The 20,945-nt window shown below is 43.7% G+C and overlaps 1 long non-coding RNA gene across 1 annotated transcript in view; it reads left to right on the top strand.

Moving 5' to 3' along the window:
• The window catches only part of LOC110396955, a 32,587-nt gene continuing 16,237 nt past the window's right edge, over nt 4,596–20,945 (top strand). The window contains exons 1-2 of the long non-coding RNA XR_002437402.1: nt 4,596–4,698; nt 16,705–16,850. This is a non-coding gene — a long non-coding RNA (uncharacterized LOC110396955). The remainder of the gene's footprint in view (nt 4,699–16,704; nt 16,851–20,945) is intronic.

The following is a 20,945-nucleotide window of genomic DNA, read 5'->3' as shown; positions in this document are numbered from 1 at the left end:
TCCCTGAGCCTCCTGCAGAACAAGCACCAGCCCAGGAGCATGACACGGATAGAGCAGGGAAAGGCTGACCTGAGCCATGGGGGCAAGCCAGGAAAGTCATCTGGGTACGTGAGGGGTCTGTGTGGATTTAGGGGAGGGAAAGCATTACTGAAATTATCAGCATTGCCTTTCCTTCTTCTGATCCAGGTGACGAGGCCCTGGCACTGCTGCCCAGAGAGCTGTGGGTGCCCATCCCTGGAGGTGCCCAAGGCCAGGCTGGAGGGGGCCCTGGGCAGCCTGAGCTGGTGGGGGGCAACCAGCCCATGGCAGGGGTTGGAACTGAACAGACTTTAAAATCCCTTCCAACCCAAGACATTTTATGATTCCATGATGCATCCATTTTTAAAATAACTGTTACTATTGTAAAAGTCAATAGCACAAAACAAGAAAAAAAAAAGCGGGTGTCTTCATTCTGAGCCTTAGCTTTGGCTTTATATCTTCTGGCCACCTTTTTCAAGCTCAGTGCTGACAAAATTAAATAAATAACCAATACAAGAATCAGGTCCTGATCATTAAAATACCCATTATAAATCAGGAAAGAGCAACTCAGCTTCTTGATTGATGCATTACTTCGTAAACTCAGCAGAAGTTATAAATAATCGCGATGTTGATAAATGATAAATGTAAGATTTAGTAATCAATCAATTCAAATGGGGCTAAATGGAAGAATAATGCATCATTTATATTTGGTTATATTGTACAGTATGTAAATTATTGAGTACTTGCTACGCCGCTTTCACATCAAAGAGGTGGTAGACAAATAGACCATCACAAAACAGAATTATCAGCCCATGGCCTTGCAGCTCTATTTAACCATCTGCGCTACACACAGCGCATTGGTGGTAAGCCAAGGGAGCTCAGAACTTTCTGCTCTCTAGTTCAAACAAGGATAGACCCTTCTTTGTTCAGAAGTTACACTTTCCCAGGAACATTTGGCTTCGAAGGGCGAATATTAATTCCTAAATAGAAATCAGGTTATAGGCAATATCATTAAATTGCTCATAAATGCGCTGTAAGGACTGTTTCCCAAGAAAGAACACAGGAATATAAGAGTTACAATTTCAAATATAACTTACAGACATATATGTCTAACATACACGCATATAAGAGATCCACTGATATTACAAAAAATTGTTTGGTAAAAGAACTCAAGGTTGCCTCCATCATGGAATGACTCTATATAGCAACCACATAGCTGCAATTTGTTCTTAACTCTATTTGCAAACTTGCACTTCACTGAAATAATTAAGATGCTGAATTTGTTGCAAAGGGAATTTCCATTTCCTTTCCGATGGTGATGCTAGGAAGTGTGTCACCCAGGACAAGCAGAGGCTGCTGAAAGGCAGGGGGGAAATTGGGCATTTCCAGCTATTAACGATCTACACGTTTGGAATTTTCCAATTTTTCACTCTTATTTAAGACAACTGTTCAGGGTGTCGGGAGGCATCGGCGTGCAGGGGCTGGTACAGAAAAAGGCAGGCAAGGGAGTCAAAGGCACCACTCCGGTACTGATGGAAATCCCTCTGCCCCATCTGATCTGAAAAATTTGGGGTTTCAGGAGAACGTGGAAAAATCCAGGGCAGTTCCATGCAAATTCATACAGCTGCTCCAGATTAACCTGCTTTCTTAGGGCTCGTTGACAGCAGCGAAGGCCACAAAGTGCTGACGCTGACAGGCCAGAGAGCCCAGGAGCATTTATTCACTCCACTTTCATCATTAATTTAGGAAAAAAATTTATCCAATTTTATTCAGACAACACTGACATTGCCAAATGCAGGCTTTCATAATAGGTATTGAATCTTTAAAAACCACAGTGATGATATACCTACAAGACAGAAAAGGCAAAAATCACTATTAAAATATACATTCTGGCTACCCTATCCTTAAGTAAATCTGCACTATGGTACCACAGTCACGAATTATTTTTAAGGGGTTATTTGGGTACATTTTGCATCTACAAACAATGACCAATAACAGCAGGGACTTGAAGATTGACTGCGTAGGCGTTTGTTTGCTTTGGCAACTTCTCTTGGTTTTTTATGGTTGTCTTAATGAGAGGCATCTCTGAAAACTACCCAGTCTTCCAAAACATTCACCCCTCTCCAAAGTACAGCCTGCATTTATCACTCCGTGCTTGTGTTCATGTAGCTCCAAAATTGCATAGTGCTATGTGAAACTAACAGCTGGAAAACCCAAAACGTTGAAGCTGTTTCCCAACATTTTACTCACTTCACACGCTTCTTCCCCAATGTCTGTTCCCAGCATCAGAGTGTAAATATGTATTTCCCAGGTTGGGACATCTTAAGCATATGACTCTTCAAATCTTCATGCAGTGGAAACCTCTCATGCTAAAAAGGATTTGTGAAAGTATGAAAAATATTTTCCACAACACTGACACAAAAAGTATTTTTTTCTGTAACATAGGGAGGAAAGAAAGATATCCCACCAGGATACTAATGTCTGTGTACATGCACAGAATCCCTCTCTTATGCCATAAGACCAGGTTGCTGAAGACAATACTGGCCATTAGCTGCGTCTACAGCAGCCTGGGGATGACCAGTAAAAGCTTCCTATAATTATGTGAGCTGTGAGCATTATTATCTATTCACTTTTTGATCTTCTTCTCTGCCCAGAGAGGTGGTGGATGCCCCATCCCTGGAGACCCTCAGGCTCAGGCTGGATGGGGCTCTGAGTGCCTCATGGTGTCCTTGTTCAGTGCAGGGGGTTGAACCAGATGGCCTTTAAGGGTCCCTTCCAACTCAAATGATTCTATGATTCTATGATTTCCTGATCCTTGTGATTTCCATGACTATTTTAACCTCTTTGTTTCCCATTGGTTCTCTTGTGTTTTACAATTCTATGGAGGATCCTTCAGTTTGAATCCCTTTTGTCAGCTCACTATAAAAGATAATTCTTCTTTTTGGTTGCGTCAGTTCTGAAAGGGAAGGAGTAAGCTCAGAAGTTAGACTTGGTTTATTCAAGCTAAATCAGTCTGCTGGCTGGATTTGACGATCTTGAAGGTCTTTCCCAACCTCAGTGATTCTGTGATTGCAAGCCACGTTCCTGGTTGTTCTCCACAAGGTGTTAGTCCAGTGTCAGTGCATCTCCACCCCACTGCCTAGCGTGTTAGAAAGAGCCAGCCCCAGGGTGCCATCCAGCAGGCCGGCTGAGCCTCTCCACAGTGCTTTGGGCTGCCACAAGGAGCGGTGCCTGCAGAGAGTCTCCAGTACACAGCCTAGGACAGGACAGCCTCGGGATGCAGAGCTTCTCCCTGTGGTGAGGTGAGGCTGGTCTTCATCAACCAGGCCAACGTCGAGCTTGCAGCGAGCAGGCAGACCAGTGGTGCTGGAAGAGATCTTTTTGGAGACTCAGAACTGTGCCTCTCATTGTCTAAGGATTTTCATTTCGTCTTTCCTACAGTCATTCTGTTTCAGAAAACAGTACTCACACTTTCTACAAGCAGCACCTCGGGGCTAACATGTGGCATGAAATCTCTTTCAGTGACATTACACTCACTTTGATTTTAGCACTTCTGTCACAAATTCTAAAATCAATTGACATCATTAGGAATTGTGCCTTCTTTGAATAGCTTCTAACAGGCTTTCTGTCAAGTAAAAAGCAAAGCTTTCACTGCTTCCCCAAGCTTGGATCCAAAATACCAACTGGCCATGTACTCAGGAGAGCCTGCAGTGAACCACTATACCATTTATACCAGAATGAGCTGTCCGTCTGATCAGGTCAGGCTGGATGGGATGGGGCCTATTGACTGATTAAGTGGTTGGCAACCCTGCCCAAGGCAGTGGTTTGGAACTGGATGATCTCTAAGGTCCCTTCCAACCCAAGCCATTTTACAATTCTATGATCACCTTCCATACCATGCTCTCGATGGCAATACAGTTCCAGAATACTAATATTTTTAATATAAAAATAAGCTGTTGCATGAGTCGTACAATAAGAATATACCACACTGTAGAGTAGAGCTGGTGTATTGAACAGAGGCTTTCAAAAAGCACTGTTCATGCTGCTCAATGCAAAAGGCAGATACCAACTGTCCTGTGCTATTTGGGAATTGCTGTGAACATCACCAGGAAGAGCACGTAAAGGAAAACAACACACCCTGCTATGCCCTTTGCCTGCTCACCTATGGCAAGTGCTTTCTTCCACACTGTAACCCTCAGCATCTCGATTTTCTGTCAGCTTTTAAATCCTGGCTAACTAAAAGATTCATTACTCCTTATGACTCCTGACTTCCACAGTTTCTAGTCAGTCTTTGCGGCAGTCTGTTACTTCATTTAACTGAGATACTCCACTTGGTATGCTTAATGAAAAGACTCACCATTTCGCCTTTTAGATTATTTACTTCGTGTTAAACTAATTTTGTTCTGTGAACATCTTAACTGTGCAACTGGAAGGCAGCGAAATGAACAAAGTTGAAAGGAAACAAAACCTGGTTGAACATTAACCCCAATTTTCCTTTCCGAAAGTCTTAGCTGGGGAGATCTGTTTGTAACACTGTACTTAGAGATACTGCTGAAGGTCTCCGTACCAGATGGGCACATAACACCCATGGGCACAGCCTGCCATGGTTCTCACTCCCGTGGCAGTCTCCATCCTGCACTGCAGCAGCTGTGGAGTAATGCAAGCAGAACACACCAAGAGGTAAGAGACGGACAAAGACTACATCTAAATTTAGAGGAAGTTACATCCAGAGGCAAATTAGGAAGCGTAAGACTGTGAGGGTGGGTTCCCAGCACAGGAGGAGATGAATGAATGCGTTATTTGCAGCTTTCTGAAAGTCACGGAGTCCGCAGCTGTTCAACATTGCAGCAGTTGTTCAGCATGAGCTAACATCTAGCAGATGATCTCTGGAGCTATGGTGTGAGCAATGCTGCAAAACTGGCATCTTGTTAAGATCAAAACCAAAGAGCTTGCATGGGAGCCTTGAACGCTGACTGCTTTGGGAATGGTTTTCAGCTCAGCCTGAAGACCTGAGGTTGATACAGTGCTTTTCTTTCTGGAAAAGGGAGCACTAATAGCTTGTACAAGGTGATTTTCTTTGGCAACAACAACTTGAGCAAAAAGCCCTATAAATATTATTTACCTCCACCTTCATCCAGTGCAGCAAAAATGCTGCACTTAATTTTACGTTTCCAATCTTAAGATCTGCAGACAAAATTTAACCGCTTTGCATGCTTTATTGCATCGTAAAATAAATTGTAAAACTTCTGGAAATTATGAACTCAAGGCACTCAAACACTGAGATATTTGCTGGGGAGAGAGGTTAATCACTGGAATGCTGCTTTCCCACTCCACTAGTTCATCTGCCTAATGACTGCAGAATCTCTATGCTAGGAACTTGAGTCTCTCTTATTTTCTGCAGTATTGCCAATTGCAACAATACTCTATGTTGTCCACAAACAAAATATCTGAGTTTTGCTGATGGCATTGTGCTTGAGGTCGGAAACTGTGGGAACTTAAACTCACTTTTACAAGTGGAAGAAAAGAGTTGTTCTCACATTTCTTTCTTCTAGGCTTTGGAAATTTATTCCATCTGTTGTGTTGCGTTTTGGCTGAAGAACAGTCCAAGTACTATCGCTCATAGTTATGGGATTGTGCGCTCTTAACGACTCCTGCAACTAATTGCAGGTTACAACAGTAGGAAGCCTTTCCTGGCCGCTTCCCAGCACTTGCAGCCTTTCCTAGGGACCACAGCAATAAGCAGAGCTGCCCTGGCCCGATGGCCTGCTGGCTTGTCTCTGGCAGCAGGACACAGCAGATGTCTACAGGAAGGGTTAACAACATGGCGAATGCATGGTGTGGTCTTAGGTCTTTTGTGGTTCAGTGACTTCCTGTGCCAAAATCTCTTTCTGTGAGGCTACACACTATCTATATATCCTAGTGGATTACCTAGTTCTTATGATCCATTTTTGGACCCAGCACTTAGGGAATGAACACTTCACCTTCATAGCAGACATTACATTAAGGATCCTGCTGGTGACTCAGCACTGTCTCACACTGGTGAACTAAGTAACAGCAAAGAAAGAAAACAAAGCCAGTCCCAATGCTTGAGAGAAAGAGAATGGCAGACGTTTGGATGAGGAGTAGTAGCACTAGACTCAGGCTAATTTTGTTTGTCTACCCAACATCACAGCAACGGACTCTCAAGTATCCACTGCACAAACCGTGTGATTAACCTGGACAGCTAGGCAAAGTAAAAATGGGTATTTATACAGCACCAGAGGGCTTGTGTTGCATACTGAGCTGCCACAATGTCTATCAACACTCTCCTTTCCCAAGCCTTTTTGTCTCTGTGTTAATCATGCCTTTCAGCACTTCCTGAAGCTTTTAGCCTGCTGTTCTTGTCTTCCTCCTCCAACCTCCCTCTCTTGTCCCGTGCCTCCCATCCTGCTGCCAGCACATCCCACTTGCCATTCATCTCTCAGCCATTTCTGCAGCACCGCCACACGGCTGGGCTGAGTCAGCCAACCTGGGCCTAAGGATAAACCTGAGAGGAAAACTCATCTTTCCAAACATCGCATTTTCTTCATGATCAGAAAGCCAGCAGTCCATACCGGTGATCCAAAAGGCATTAAATAAGTATTAGATTACATTTTCTTCTTCCTGCTGGTGTCATTAGAATTTTTTGCTGAAATTGGTAAGTTTAGGCAAGACTTAATGACTAGTATATTCCTAACAAAGTATTTGAAGCATCTCCCTGAATTTGAGTAATTTAAGGCAGTTCACACTACCAAGATTCACAGCACTAAATCAATCTCATCTCCATGTGCATTATTTTATGCCTGCAGGTGTCTGTATTTCTGAATACAAAATGCACTTCTGTATGCAAACAAATCAGGTTTGTCTGAACAGCTTGCTGCCCTTTGCCCATCCAAAATGTCCATTTCAGGTGCAATGATGCATTCAGAAGCTCGAATGAGTAGCACTAAATTTTTGTGAAAATCTGTTTACTGTGCATTCGTAATGGAGCAGATTTCTCCCCAGATCCACTACCAATTATTTGTCAAATACTCATGCAGAGGAAAGCAAACTAACATGATCCAAAATCAAGACTTTTTTGCAACCAGAATGAATTTCACATGAACTTTCTGCCTGTCACTATTTAATCGCCATTTATTCACGGGAAGTGTGCATTACCATCTAATGGTTGCTGTCCTTGCCCACAGAGATGGGGGATTCAGAACATTAGTTCATCTGTAGATCCTAAAAAGTTATTTCTCCCCCAGAATATGTAATGTGTAGAAAAACCCTATGGAGCTGTTCCTCTTTTAATGTCCACCAGATTTCCAACAGTATCCAGGAACGATTTTGGAAATAATCGTTTTTCTAAGCGAAGCACTACATGACTATGCGTAAAGTTTAATAACAAATTCTCTCCTGTTCCATTCATCGTGCTGTCAGCTAGACTGTGGCAGGAGGCAAGGGGTTAATGTCAAAATACATCTCCTGATATCCTGATCGCCTTTCCTCACCCATTGTTTCCCAACTTCTTTTGAATGGTCAGAAATTTTCTGCCTGAGTAAACCGTCAACAGAAAACAGAGCTGGACCAAATGGAAAAATGAGTAAGATAAAAATGAACCTCACTGGCAATACAGAAAGGAGACCTGGTTACAAAATCACGCATTTCTAGCGCTAGCATTTATTGTGAAAATAGCGTGATGAAAAAATGATTTTTTTTTTCCCCTCTTGCAGCAAAAATTGTTTAAGGATATCAACATTTTGCATAATGCCATAAATCTGGCAAATTTAGCTTAGGATAACTCGATACCCGGAATGGAAAAGGAATTAACACAACTCTTTGGAAAGCTTTTAGAAAAAAAGCTTTTCAAAACAGAGCATCCCTCTGTTTTCCTAACGCTGCTCTCGTCTCAGCTTTCCTTCAGACTGACACCCGATTCCAGACGTCGCCTTCCTCGCCAATACACGAGGGCTTCTCATTCTTCCCTTCCGTTTTGATCACACTTAGTATTCTCATATTAGTATGGGTAGCAAAAAAACACATTCTCGTAAAAAAACAAGAGTAGTGCATTTCAGTTATGGTTTTCTATTGATTCAGTTACACTTGAATTGATCTCAAATTGTTTCAAGCAACTGTTCTGCACCCAAAACACCGCACGAACCACAGAAACCAGATCAATAGATTTCAAGTGAAATAATTGTTTTCCTTTGTAAGACCCCATTACTTCTTGAATGAAGAACTGTTTGATTGACCTCCAGGAAAGCAGCAGATGTGAATAAGCCAAGCACCTCAGGCCTTATCATTTAAAGGGAGGCCTTGAAAATTACAGGAAAGTACACGGACATGTGCTCGGGTAGCTGTGGGAAATACGCAGCTGGAGAAGCCACAAAGCTGCATTCTACACGAACAAAATGAGAGCGGCAGAAATAGACTTTTAGACTTAGCCACTCCCGAACACGCACAAAAAAATGTTTTACTAGATAAGAAAAATGTTCAAGGATTCTCGAGTGCCTGGTTTCATTTCCACGGTGTTAGTGTTAGTCAGCTTACTGTCTGGCGTTGATAAATGTCCTGTAGCTGTGCCACTGGGCTCACGTCTGTCCCAGTGTGTGCCACAACCGTAGTGCCCTGTGAGTGCAGCCGTTCCCAGGCTGCCACATTCAGACACACGAGGTCGAGGCAGCAGCCAAGGAAATCAGGGTGACCCCATCGGATCTAGCGGCACGATGCAGATTTATCCCAGGTTAACAATTCACTGCGGTGCCTAAGTGCTGTCAAACAGAGCAAGACGGGCTCTTCTAGAGGCTGAGAGCAGGTTGATGGGGCTGCACTGACCCTAGTAGATGAAATGCCAATAGCATCCCCAGGCCGCATCTGCAGCACCGCACTGGAGCCAAACAGCTGCAGCTCTGCCTTGGTGTGCTCAGGACCTTCCTTCATCTACCTGCAACAGACCTTTCACAGGGAAGGGAGGGCACAGAGAGCATCCCCTGTCTGCAGCCCTGGGCAGAAGCGGGGCGGCTGCAGGAAGCTGTGCACCGAGCGGCGCTGGAGGCAGCGGTGCCTGAGATTAGAGCTGTGGGATGGGACGGAGCGGCTGGCCAGAAGGTTAGGGCACCTGGAGAGCATCATTACTGGAAGGTGCTGCCTCAGTAACAAACATGACAGGCTGGGCCTGTCGATCTCAGCCCCAAGTACCACACCCTTGCCATTATACAGGCTGAAATGGCACATGGCAGCAGCAAAACTACTGCTGAGGTAATGCAAATGTGGGTGCTCCCCCAGCGGGCGACAATGTCATGCTACAGAAAACACGTGAGCAGCTACTTCTTAATTGCAGTTTCCAGCAGTAATTCTACTTGTAGAGAATTCCTACCCTCAGTTGATGCTTCCCCCACAAAAAAAGTAGGAAAGCAGAATACAGTGGTGATATTTTGTGGTCCTCAGACAAATGCTGCTCTGCCTAGTAACAGTCTTCTAGGTATTGGAAATCTTTATTTCTTCTAATTATATTGCAAATAAATTAAATGATCGCATTATACCTTAGTATGTTTTTGTAAGGAAGTCTTGGTTAGCTCTTAGCACATATTAGACCTGATCTGAGCTTTACTCTTTTATGAGCACAATTAACTGCAAACACCTTGTCATAAACATTTTAAAAGGTCAACAGATTGCAACAATTTTGCTAAAGAGATAAATGGTCAAATAAAACATTGAATTGTTAATTCCCAGGTGACAAAAAGCTGCATGAGTCAGATCAATAAGAAGACTCGGAGTGAATTCTGGGATAAAGGGCGGGTCAACCTTGAAGCGTTAATAACTCGCTCCCGTTATTTCGCTCTGGCACATCATGTGTTCTAGCAGGTAACTGAGCTGCTGACAGCAAAGGAGTGCCCACAGATTCACAGAAGTGGGCATCAGAGATTACTAAAATGGGAAAAAAATAATAATAAAAAAAAAAAAACATAAATTAAGAAAGGATTTAGCTCTGTTAACACCAGGAAAAACAATGAGTTTATAGAAGACAGGTAAGAGCACGATCTTCCTCCTATTTCTAATCTAACGTGTTAGTCAACTGCTGGATAGGGCATGTGCTTTCTCTTTCTCTCTTTCCAGATTTTCTCCTTTCAACCTTAATCTTAATGCTGGGCTTTTATTAAACAGTGTCTGCTGAAAACATACTGTTTTACTTAAGAGAATTTTAAGAAATCGTTGTATTAGACAAAAAAAATGAGTGTGCTGACGTGATGTTCAGGTGGTCTGTACTGTCAAAGATGTTGTTACGGAATTAGGACAATGTATATCAGCCTAAAGTCTGCCCCACAGGATACATTAGTGTTTGTGGAAGGTCAGACACAGAAATTAGCATCCTTGCCAGATATGTGCTCATCTGAGAGGAGGCAGACTTCTTGATGTTTCTATGGTAGATGACGCTGCCACTCATACACTCAGCATTCCTGTCTGCTGGAAATAGCATTTTATACGTTAGTCCTCCTTTTACTGGGGAACTCGTGCCTTCCTGTCACTTACTGACCATTCAAATCAAAATGCAAGTTGGAAATTGAAAACGGACCACGGACAATTGAAATTTGAAAATTTGGATAAGAGCACTGTCAGGTCAAAATACTGGGTGTGAAGGAGGGACTTACAGAATCCTGGGGGGGAAACTCTCTATTTTCTCTAACCCACCCCACTGGATGTGGTATTAGTTGGGTTACAGTAAAAGTCCTATGAAACAGGTTTGCTGTTAAAACTCCACTCATCCCATTTCGTGACTACCTTTAGATGAGATGACTGATTTTTTTTTTTTCAAATTGTTAAAATTTCCTTTCCATCTTCTTCATAAAATTCCAACAGAGAGCAGATAAATGCCAAATATGTCACTTGGAACTGTTTACTGAATGACTGTGGCCAGAAGTTGGCTCTTATTCACCAGTGAGGTAGAATGGGCTCCTATTTTGACTTTATTCTTGGGAACAAATTGAGGAGAATCTGAGGCCATTGGAAAGAGACCACCCGAAGAACTCTCTTCCCTAAAGCAATTCTATTTTTTCAGACCTTTCCAGAGAAGAATACAAAATTTACAGCCTACTTGACAAGAAAATCAGCTTACCATTAGTTAATTAAGGATATCTTGGAGTGAAAGACAGACTTTTCAAAGAGGACTATAAAACTCGCAGAACTGCAAAGGAAAAGACATGTAAAGTCTATAAGGAATCGGTAGCTTCTCGTACATAAAGGAAAATATCTACCAGCATCATGGGAAGGTCTGAGGAACTCAAAATAAAGCAAAGCATTAGTTAGTGGTATAAAACATAGACAGCAACGTCTATATTGATCCCACTGGACACTTGAAGCCAAATGAACATTTGAAAGGTCAGTAATTTTACTTGTGCCAAATTGGATGTTTGTCATTTGTATCAGACCGAAAGGGAAATATCTGAGTAAATTCATATGTAAATTTGATTACTCCATAGCTCTAACGGCAATCTTATGTCAGCTGACATGAATAATGTAGAGAACGCACATAATTCCATATAGCATGCTGATCTAAGGGGTGCACATGGCATAGAAATACATTACATGGCAAAGACCTATTTTGTGAGCTTTATAAATGCCATGAAAACACGTTTCCCTCCGACAGCAAATTTCAAGGTTCTGTTGGCTACTCATTAAATGATTTTACAGATGGAGATAAACTGTCTTTTTTTTAGTGTACTTCAGAAATATCTGTTGAGACTTGTGCAGACTGTAATTTAAAAGGATTTATTTTTAATTGGTTTTAATATTTAAACAAAAATTAACTCAATCAGTTTCCTATTCAACTTTGAAGTGTGATTTTAGCTTTGAGAAAGGCATATAATTGTATTTTTGTAAAAAAAAAAAGCTATTCCCACGTAGTGTCTTCTAAAGACATCACTTGATACATACAGCATGAGGCCTCAAGGCTTGCTCAATCAATGGCAGTTATGCCACTAAAATTAATGGCTATGGGACGTGACTCAGGTGAGATTTTCTTTTCCTGGAGTATTTAAAATTTAAAGAGTAGCCTGAGAGACTTCTACAACACAGATATAATGGAAATAAATAATAATCACTAAATGGGTCTGTCCAACGTGGCAAGGGAAACAACAGTAAAATAATTCAAACAGATGCTAAAGCGGTATCTCTCGTGACGAAATCAGCTGACATCCTTGGAATACACATGAACAGCACAAAGGGACATGAACTGACATCCTACCCTTCTGCAACTCCTCGGGGTTTATAAGCATTTCTGCAAAAATTCTGGCGACTTCCAGCCCCATTCTTCCACAACTCAGGTACCTGGAAGCTGCCCCGATCCACTTTTATTTCCACAGCCATCATATCCTACACCATCCTTCTTTCAGAAGGTGGAAAAAAAAATGATGCAAAATGGTACACTGGCACCTATTGGAATCTGTGCAACAAACTGCACATCCTTCAGGGAAACACAACACACACAGTGACTACTGTGTGGACCTTCCCTTGTCTGTGACACCTAGGAAAGGAAAGCATTCAATACCGGCAGCCCCTAGGCTAGGAGGACATATGAGAGCCTCCTGGTAACACTCCCCTCCACTGCAAAATTACAGCTATGCTTCACTGCCTTCTGCACCCCAGGGTACAGGAAAACATAAAGTCCGACATTACCTCTGCTCTTTTGTTGCTGTGATTGTAAAGACACCCGTGCTATGGTCCATGGATTTCTGGCTAGCACGAAGATCATACTCAGACAGGCCTACAAAGAAAGAATGAAAGATCTTTTTGGGTTTCCTCCAATGCGATTAAGAACAGGTCACTATCAGAGAAAGAGTCTGTTAGGGTGGGAGTCTGCAGGGCTACCTCTGAACCCCTGCTTACAATTCAGCTCCAGCTATCATTAGTAGTTCAATTTCCTGCGACTCACTGCTAATTTTGTTTATTGGACTACGTGACATCAAAAGCACGTAAACAAGGTTTCGCCACCCCATAAGCATCTAGTATCTCTATAAAGTAGTACCACTTTGCTGCTGCCACTTGCTTTGTTTAGCTGGAGCCTGCATTTCCACAAGAAGCATGCACACGAGCCTTTTCCTTGTAGGCTGACTCGCTCCATGACACCCTGGCTGACTCTGTCGGGCCTGTCATTTGAGCTGGGGAGTTTGCACGATGTCAGTGGTAGCCCAGAAAGTTTTCTCACATAACAGAAGACAGAACAAGCCGTCTTTAAAATCACATCTTCTCACTAATTTCAAAGATGCGATAGTATTTATACCACCTGAGACATGACGTGAAATAATCTGTTTTGCACGACGTTCTTTTCACCGATACACGCCACTGCTTGACATAACGACTTTAAATTTAAGTCTCCTTGCCCTGCCCAGAGAGGAAAGCTAACAGCATGTGTTATGTGCCTTCTAGTAATCCTGGTGGAGCATGAATGTTAGCTCATTATAGCAAATCCCATCTACTAAATACCCACAAAGTACTCGGTAGCCCTGACTGACTGCTGTAGTGGTTTTAACGCCTCAACATTCTAACGCTGATTTTTACAAACTGAATAATGTGACAGTCCCACAGTACAGTAGCTTAACCAGAAATGCTCTCCGTTGCACAAATGCGGCCTGAAGTGCAACTAATTCTCGCGCAGTTTTCTTGATTACATCAAACAAATGTGATCTGACCCCCTAACTGTGGTCACGTTAAGATGAGAGCGCGAACTGCTGTGGCAGCGCACGTCCCGTGCCTCCCAGCTCCTCCTGTTCCATTAGCAAGCCCCCGACCTCCCGCGGGACCCCAGCAGCAGCTCGGAGCAGCACAAAGCAGCAGGAGCAGCATGGAGCAGGTGCTGCAGCTTGCTGCTGCTGTGGTGTGCAGGGAGGGAGAGCCGTGGCTCTGCTCCCCACCTCTGAATTGGCGCGACGTGGAGGGGCCTCGCTTCTCTCACAGTGCAGCTTTAGAAGTGGATGCTATGCCCATCAGGGGTTATACTTTTACACCGTTAGACAGTAAGGCTGGAAGAGATAGGGCCTAAAGAGCTTTTGTGATTAGATGCAAAATCTAGCGTATTGTACATTTAATGGAGGCACAGCAAAATGAAATACATAAATGTAGATAAGTTGCCATCCAGTCACGCTGCAACCACAGCACCGCCGTGCTCAGACAGCAGCGTGACACAATGGGAAAACACACACTTTGCACCGTGTCACTTGTGAAAAATACGGCTCAGCAGTGATATAATGACAGCAGTTCTAATGGAAAGCATCACCTGTGACTGGCCATTTGTGGTGACACGGCGTTGACCATTTGTATCGTGTTCTCTCCTGTCCCTCTCCTTTCTCCTTTCCATGTGTCCCGTCCCTGCAGCCCCTCGGGAAGGGCTCCCTAACTCTCAGTGCTCATCACACTAAGGACAAAGGCATTCAGTTTTGCTTTATCTCTTGCATCGCCGCAATTCTGTGCCAGGGAGGTCATTATAAGTGTCTTAAGGAACCTCTAAAAAGCTGTGTTTTCCACATAGCCGTAACAGCCTCCTAGTGCTAGGCAAGCCATGACATCCCCATGTGCTCTCATTCAAATGGAACCGCTGGCATCCAAAGCCAACAGCACCTACAGGTACTGTAGGCCTGTGCACATGCCCTTAAAGTTGTGTATTTATGTAACCTCTCAGTGCAGTCTACCTGCTCTGGTCCCCAGAATGCATTTTAATGCCTTCCAGCACAAAACAAGACAAAGTGAGCACATGCATGATGAATCTCTCTGAGCCGCCGGCCAGAGCGCTTGCCAAAGTATTAAGCACAATTGCATGAATATAAAACTGCAATGAGGCCCGAATCAAATGCTCATTAAAATCACACTGCTGACCTTTCAAAATGACAATGTAGAATAGCTGTGGCTAAAAGAAACAGTAAGGGGACAATAAAACCACGTTAGAGCTTTCTCGGTCTGTGCTACGGTAAGCTATGCATCTCTTCTGCTCAGTAAACACAGGTTGAAAGAATGCGATGCTAGTCAGTAGATGTATATATATAATGATAACATAATATTGCAAAAGGAAATCTAGGCACGATGTTTAAGACATGTAAGAGTTGCTGCCTTCTAAAATTCAGACCGCAACAATCCATGCAGGATTACACACCGCTTCATACGGCACAATCCGAGCACTGCTGGCCCAGCTGGGCACACACTGCCGGGTCCTGCAGGCAGTACATCTCCTTTGGCTCCTCAGGCAGTGGGAGGAAAGGCAAGAAAGCCACTGCATGTCCCCATCAGACACAGCTATGCCATGTAGGGCTGTGCCACTGGTACGGAGCTGACGCAGCCCGCACTGCTCCGTGTCTGCTCCCATGGGCATGGGCCGCTACGCAGCCAGCTCAGACGCTGGCAACACGGAACAGTTTTCTACTCCTTCCTGCTACCTACACACAGCCACTTGGGTTCTTAGGAATTTGGTTCTGAAATGGTGATTTGTGCGGGTCAGAGGCGTAAACGCCTGCCCACAGCACGCAGATGAGGCAACCACACTTAGAGAAACAGCTTCTTACATGGCCCTCAGCACTGGCAAGCTAGAAGATTTCTTCTGTTATATTCCTATTCCCGCGTGTGTCAGCGTGCCTGTAATAACCCGCAGACCCCTCTGTTTGGATGAATTGTTAGCAACACGTTCAAGAAATACTCATGTGGGTCTCCAAAGTTCCGGCAAACTTGGACCAAATTCAGAGCAGGTGCCAATTTAGGGCTGAATATAAACTAATGAGACATAAAAACGTCCCTTTGGTCATTCTTTTATGATGCAGCAGGGGGCCGTTTCTTCCCAGCCAGCTCTTCTTATTAAACGTCCATCAGTGAGAAATTTGGAATATCCTCTGAGAGTGTTTCTTCGGGGAAACAGCTGAAACCTCCAAGCTGTGCAGCCCTTCAACACTCGTGTCATCCCACAGTTCATCTAATTCAGTTGTTCGGCCCCATCTTTTCAGCTTTGGGCTTCAAATTCTTTCCCACTTCCCGAGGCGTGTTACATACTTGTTTTTAAAATCTTGGAGAACACAAAATAATTTGTGCTCCTGCCCAGCGTCTACGGAGTTATTTGGGAGCAGCGGGATTTCTCTAAGGCTCCTGATTGAGTTTCTCATTTAAGTGCAAAAAAGCAACTTCTATTCTGCACCCCTCTCAGCAGATTGTAGTAAAAGAGGAGAAGGAAAAAAAACAAACAGCAAAGCTCTGACAGATGGTACCCAGCGTTTGACTCATGCTGGGCTCAGCAGGACCTATAGTTTAGAAGGTTAGGACTGTCAAAAAGACTCTGCTTATCAAGTGAGTAACAAAGTGTGGACTGCCAGGCTGTTTCCTATAGAAAACTTGCATTTTCCGTGTAATTCCCAGCTATCTTTCTGATGCTTCTGAAACTTCTGAGGAGCAGATGCATGCCTTTCTATTTAAGAAGCAGTGGGAAGCTGCCCTGCCGGGAGCAGGCGGCAGCACGGCCGGACAGGGGCTGCAGGGACCTCCGGGGAAACCAGGGAGCAAGGGCAGGACTCTTCTTCATTCTCCTTCTCTCGCAGTTCATCCTCTCTTAGATTCTTGCCCCAGTCTGAGGACCGCTTTAGCAAAGCGATGTGGCAAAATGCAAGCAAAGGCAGAAGGGTCACAGCACCAGGCAGCGCTTACCAGGCTTTTCTTTTTAAGCCATTTCCAAGCTCAACGCCAGTCAGCATTTATCGCAGCGCAGAAGTATCCGATGTGACTACAAATGTGAGCGAGCAGACCTGAAGGCAATCTGAAGTCTGGAGAAGGGCAAATAAGAGGTTAACAGCTTGTACCCCCGTTCACTGGTAAGTCTGGACTTTTAATTTTGGGGCCAGGGTGGTCGCTGGTACATGTAGTGTTACTGTGAATAGGTGACAGGCACTGCTATTAATCATCGTTACAGCACTGTAATTATTCTTTTTCCTCCGCAAAATAACGCCAGTTAATTTGTTAAACAAAAACATTGTTTTAGTCATAAGTAAAGTGGTACCAACAGTTAGCAGCTGCTCTTCAACAGATAGAATTAATGAGAAAGTAATTGCACAGCGAAACGCAACCTTTTTATTGCCAACTCTCAAGCTTCTGTCATTGCCTCGTTTGCTTTTTATTTGGGACTGTGAAAAATGAAGCGAGTGCAGTGAGTTTACAGAACATAATTAATTCAATGTGGATTCGTTGCTATGCCCGGATTCAGAGCTGCTTAATGAAAGACTAGCTTGGTACTAGTTTGGGTGAGGAGGAGGAACTGGTGGTGGCAGTGCCAGGCACGCCGAGCAGCGTGGCTGCACACAGCTTGGTGACTCTGGTCAAGCTGCTGCCAGAAAATACAAGTGTGTGGTCAACAATTCTCTCATTCTAATTACTTACTAATTAATATCACATTGATTATGTTTAAGCTAAAACCAATGTGATGCTCCCGGAGAATATACTTCAGGGCCATTTGTAGAGGCAGCCTGTGTCTGAGAATGTTTCTACCTGGTTTCTATATTCAAAACTTGCTCTTTGTGCAGCAGTGAGCAATGAGGATATTTCTTTCATTCTTTTTTCAATCTTCAGCCTAAGGCAAAAATTCTGGCCTGAAATGTGGTTAAGTTATTTGAGGGCTAAATTATTTACGCTTCCCTCTCATAAAAAGGGAGAGGGTCAGCAGTTGAGCACACGACCTGTTGCTTTTCACCTTACCTGATCTCAGATTCCATCCCCCAATTTAAACATCCAACAAATTATGTAGAGATCATAAGAAGAGACATTATCTGTCCAAAACCTCGATTCTCTTTAGCTCTCACATAATTAGGCCATGAGCCCAAGTGAAGGACGTCCTTATGCAATATTTTTCTGAAACACACACAAATTGAGCCACTTTCTCTGCCATTACTACAGGGAACAGAAGAGGTGTCCTAGCAGAAGCTGTGTTCCCATCCCCTCACTCAGCACAAACCCAAGGACTTACAGCTCAGGGAACAGGCGATCTCCCCTCTGTACTCAGCAGGACTCTCTTGGGTTCTGTCGTGCTGCTCTGCTAAGCACAAGCTGCCCTGAGCCAGGAGCTGTTTTCTTGCCCTTTCCCCATCCCAAGGCAGGTCCTACAGAGGGACTTACCAAAGCATTAGGGGTCATGGCAGGGAGACGCCTGCCAAAGGAGAGGAACTCCCCTCCTCGGGCCTGCCAGGACCTTTTTTTTTTTAAGAGGAATGTGGAACGAATTAATACACTGACCACAATCCTTTGGTTACTCACCAGATTTGCCTAAGCTTAGTCCCGTGGACATACACGTGAGCTAGTGATGACTGATTCTCACTGGCATGAGATGTTCACCAAAATGACCGAGCAACCCAAACCCAAGCGAGTGTCAGTAGCCAAGATGTGATGTGGAACAGAGAGAGGACAAGCAGAGATCCTTGGCTGCTAAGGATCTGCTGCCAATCTTTGAGAACCTCTGGGCCACGAGCAGTAGAACTTTCTCTGCCCTGACCCCACATCTGCCCAGGGCAGAGCTGAGCACACAGGCAGCCACGTGCTGCCAACAAGGGCAGCGGGCAGGCTGGCCTGGGGCACCGACCACCTCAGCAGCTTTGACCAAACTATCTACAAACCGTGACATGAAATAAATCCCATGAAGGAAGGCCTTGACTGCTCCCCTTCTTCTCCAGATACCCCAAAATAGATCAACAAATAAATTATGAACCATGATCCAGAGGGCGAGAGCCTGCCCACCAGGCTGAGAGCTACTTTCACTAAAACCAGGGCCTCCTCTTCCTTGTACACGAGCTGGGGAAGTCCCATCCCACCCTGCACACAGCGGGGCTGCTGCTGCAGAGAGGCTGTCCGAATCCTGACCCCACAGAGCGGCTGCAGGCAGTCCCAAAAAAGGACAGAGGTGGATTTACTCGCTGCTCAATCTCTGCAAGCCTTTTATTACGAGCATCGCGGAACGTCATTTGAACATGAGTTTTATTTATACCATAATCGAAGTAAATATGCAAACAGCTTCTATAAATTTTATAAAACAGACAGGAGAGGGAGCTCTCTCTTCATCCCACTAGGTTATGAATGGATTTTGCTGAACGTATTAAAATCTAACCACATTTTTATTCTATGTCACATGTTACTTCTTGTCATTCTTTTGTCCTGGGACCGTCTCCCCTTAGCAAACAACTTTGTAACACGAAACATTGCTGTGCACCACAGAACATTTTTTTGGATAAATGCAGTAAGCACATTTTAAAGGCACTTTTAATTTTGGGATAGGAAAAAATGAGGATTTAATTCCTATTTACAAAACTCTTCTTCCTTACTTTCTGATACATATACAATCATACAGCATACTCCGCATACACGTCTGCATCAAAAGTGTACTTCTTTAATATCCAACTTAAAGTACTAAGTCATATTTTTTTTTCTACTAACCACCATCATTAATATGCTCGCAGATATTTTGTAGTTATCCTGAGATCTACCACGCCAACCTGAGATTTCTGGCAGACCCACGTGCCATTTTAAGATAAATCCCTGAAATATCAGATTCAGAAGAAATACATACAAGCAAATAAACCACAGCTAAAACAAATCCAAGACAAAAGCAAGTCACACTAATCTTACTGCCTGCGCGTTCTCACTGTGTTCATTTGGAATCTCATTGTAATATGATCTTCATTCAAAATTCTGAAAAAAAAAGCAAAAATGGACAGCAGAAATGCTTGTATCAGCATCCAGATCTAATGCTAAAAATCAAACTGTGAGTTACATCTGTCTCGTAAAGGCTATATAATAAGATTTACTTAATCCATTTGAAAGAAAAAAAATGTTTTTGTCCCCCAATTTGTTGCAACATCTGAAAGTTCATGAGGTTACGACCCCTCTTTAAGAAAGCATCTTCTACCACCTGCAAATACCCCAGGAAAGCAGTCTGAAACAATAAAACACGTGCTAGTTAACCGTTACCCGGGCAACGGTTATGCTTCAGCAATGGGAGGTTTCAGCCCCACGGTGGCTTTGTCTAAAGAAGACATGGCCCAGCTGTTACCGAATAACCATTGTTGTAGATCATCGGGAAATAACAGTCAACACAAGCTGAGCCCTGTGGAAGTTTCTATTCTCTTCACCATCAGAGGTACAGCTGAGGAAAAGGACAGAAGAACAGGCAGTTTACTACATAACACAAAATACGATAGTAGTAAAGCTGGTGAACTGACCCTTCAACAGTAACTCATCCTGGAGCGTGTACAAATCGATTGCCTCTTCACTTTTAGGATGATGGCTTTTCTCATGCAATAACCTCAATACCCGAGATGGCAAATGCTGAAATTATTAATTAACCGGAGCATCAGAAAGTTCCAGAGCCTGAGGACGAAGTTATCCTTTGTGCTTACAAGTGAATCGGCATGCAAAGCCCTTTTTTTTTCCTTGCATCAAAGGGACACTTGCTCATACAGCAACAGATGGGTCTCCCGTGCAATAGGGATGTACAACAGTCAATTTTATTGTCTTGAAACATGGTATTGCTGCTTTCAGTCAAAACTTTCATTTCCCTTAGAGGAGTTTAGCTGACTGTATTGGTTAGTTTGTAGAAGAGGCTGAATAATTTAAGAGGGTTATTTTGCAGGTTTTGTCCGTTGGGTTCTGCCCTTTTGTTTGCTTTAAACAGGATTGTCAAACCCCAGACCCTGATCAGTCAGTGCAGAGCTTTCAGTAACAGCAACAAGCCAAGATTTCGTTCTGCTATTTATGAAAGGTATCCTGTCTTCCATATCAACCCACTCACTCTACAAAGCTGACTTCTAGCTACACTAGAGGCTGCAACGAACAGTGCCCATCCATCCACTGTGCAAAGCTCCCCAGCAGCTGCCAGGAGAGGCCGCACCTGTACAGAAGCTGATGTATAACCACACAATGGCTGCACT

Source organism: Numida meleagris, chromosome 3 (genome assembly GCF_002078875.1).
Source record: "Numida meleagris isolate 19003 breed g44 Domestic line chromosome 3, NumMel1.0, whole genome shotgun sequence".
Classification (NCBI taxonomy): domain Eukaryota; kingdom Metazoa; phylum Chordata; class Aves; order Galliformes; family Numididae; genus Numida; species Numida meleagris.
The sequence above is the reverse complement of the archived record's forward strand: the minus strand, read 5'-3'. Positions and strand labels throughout refer to the sequence as shown.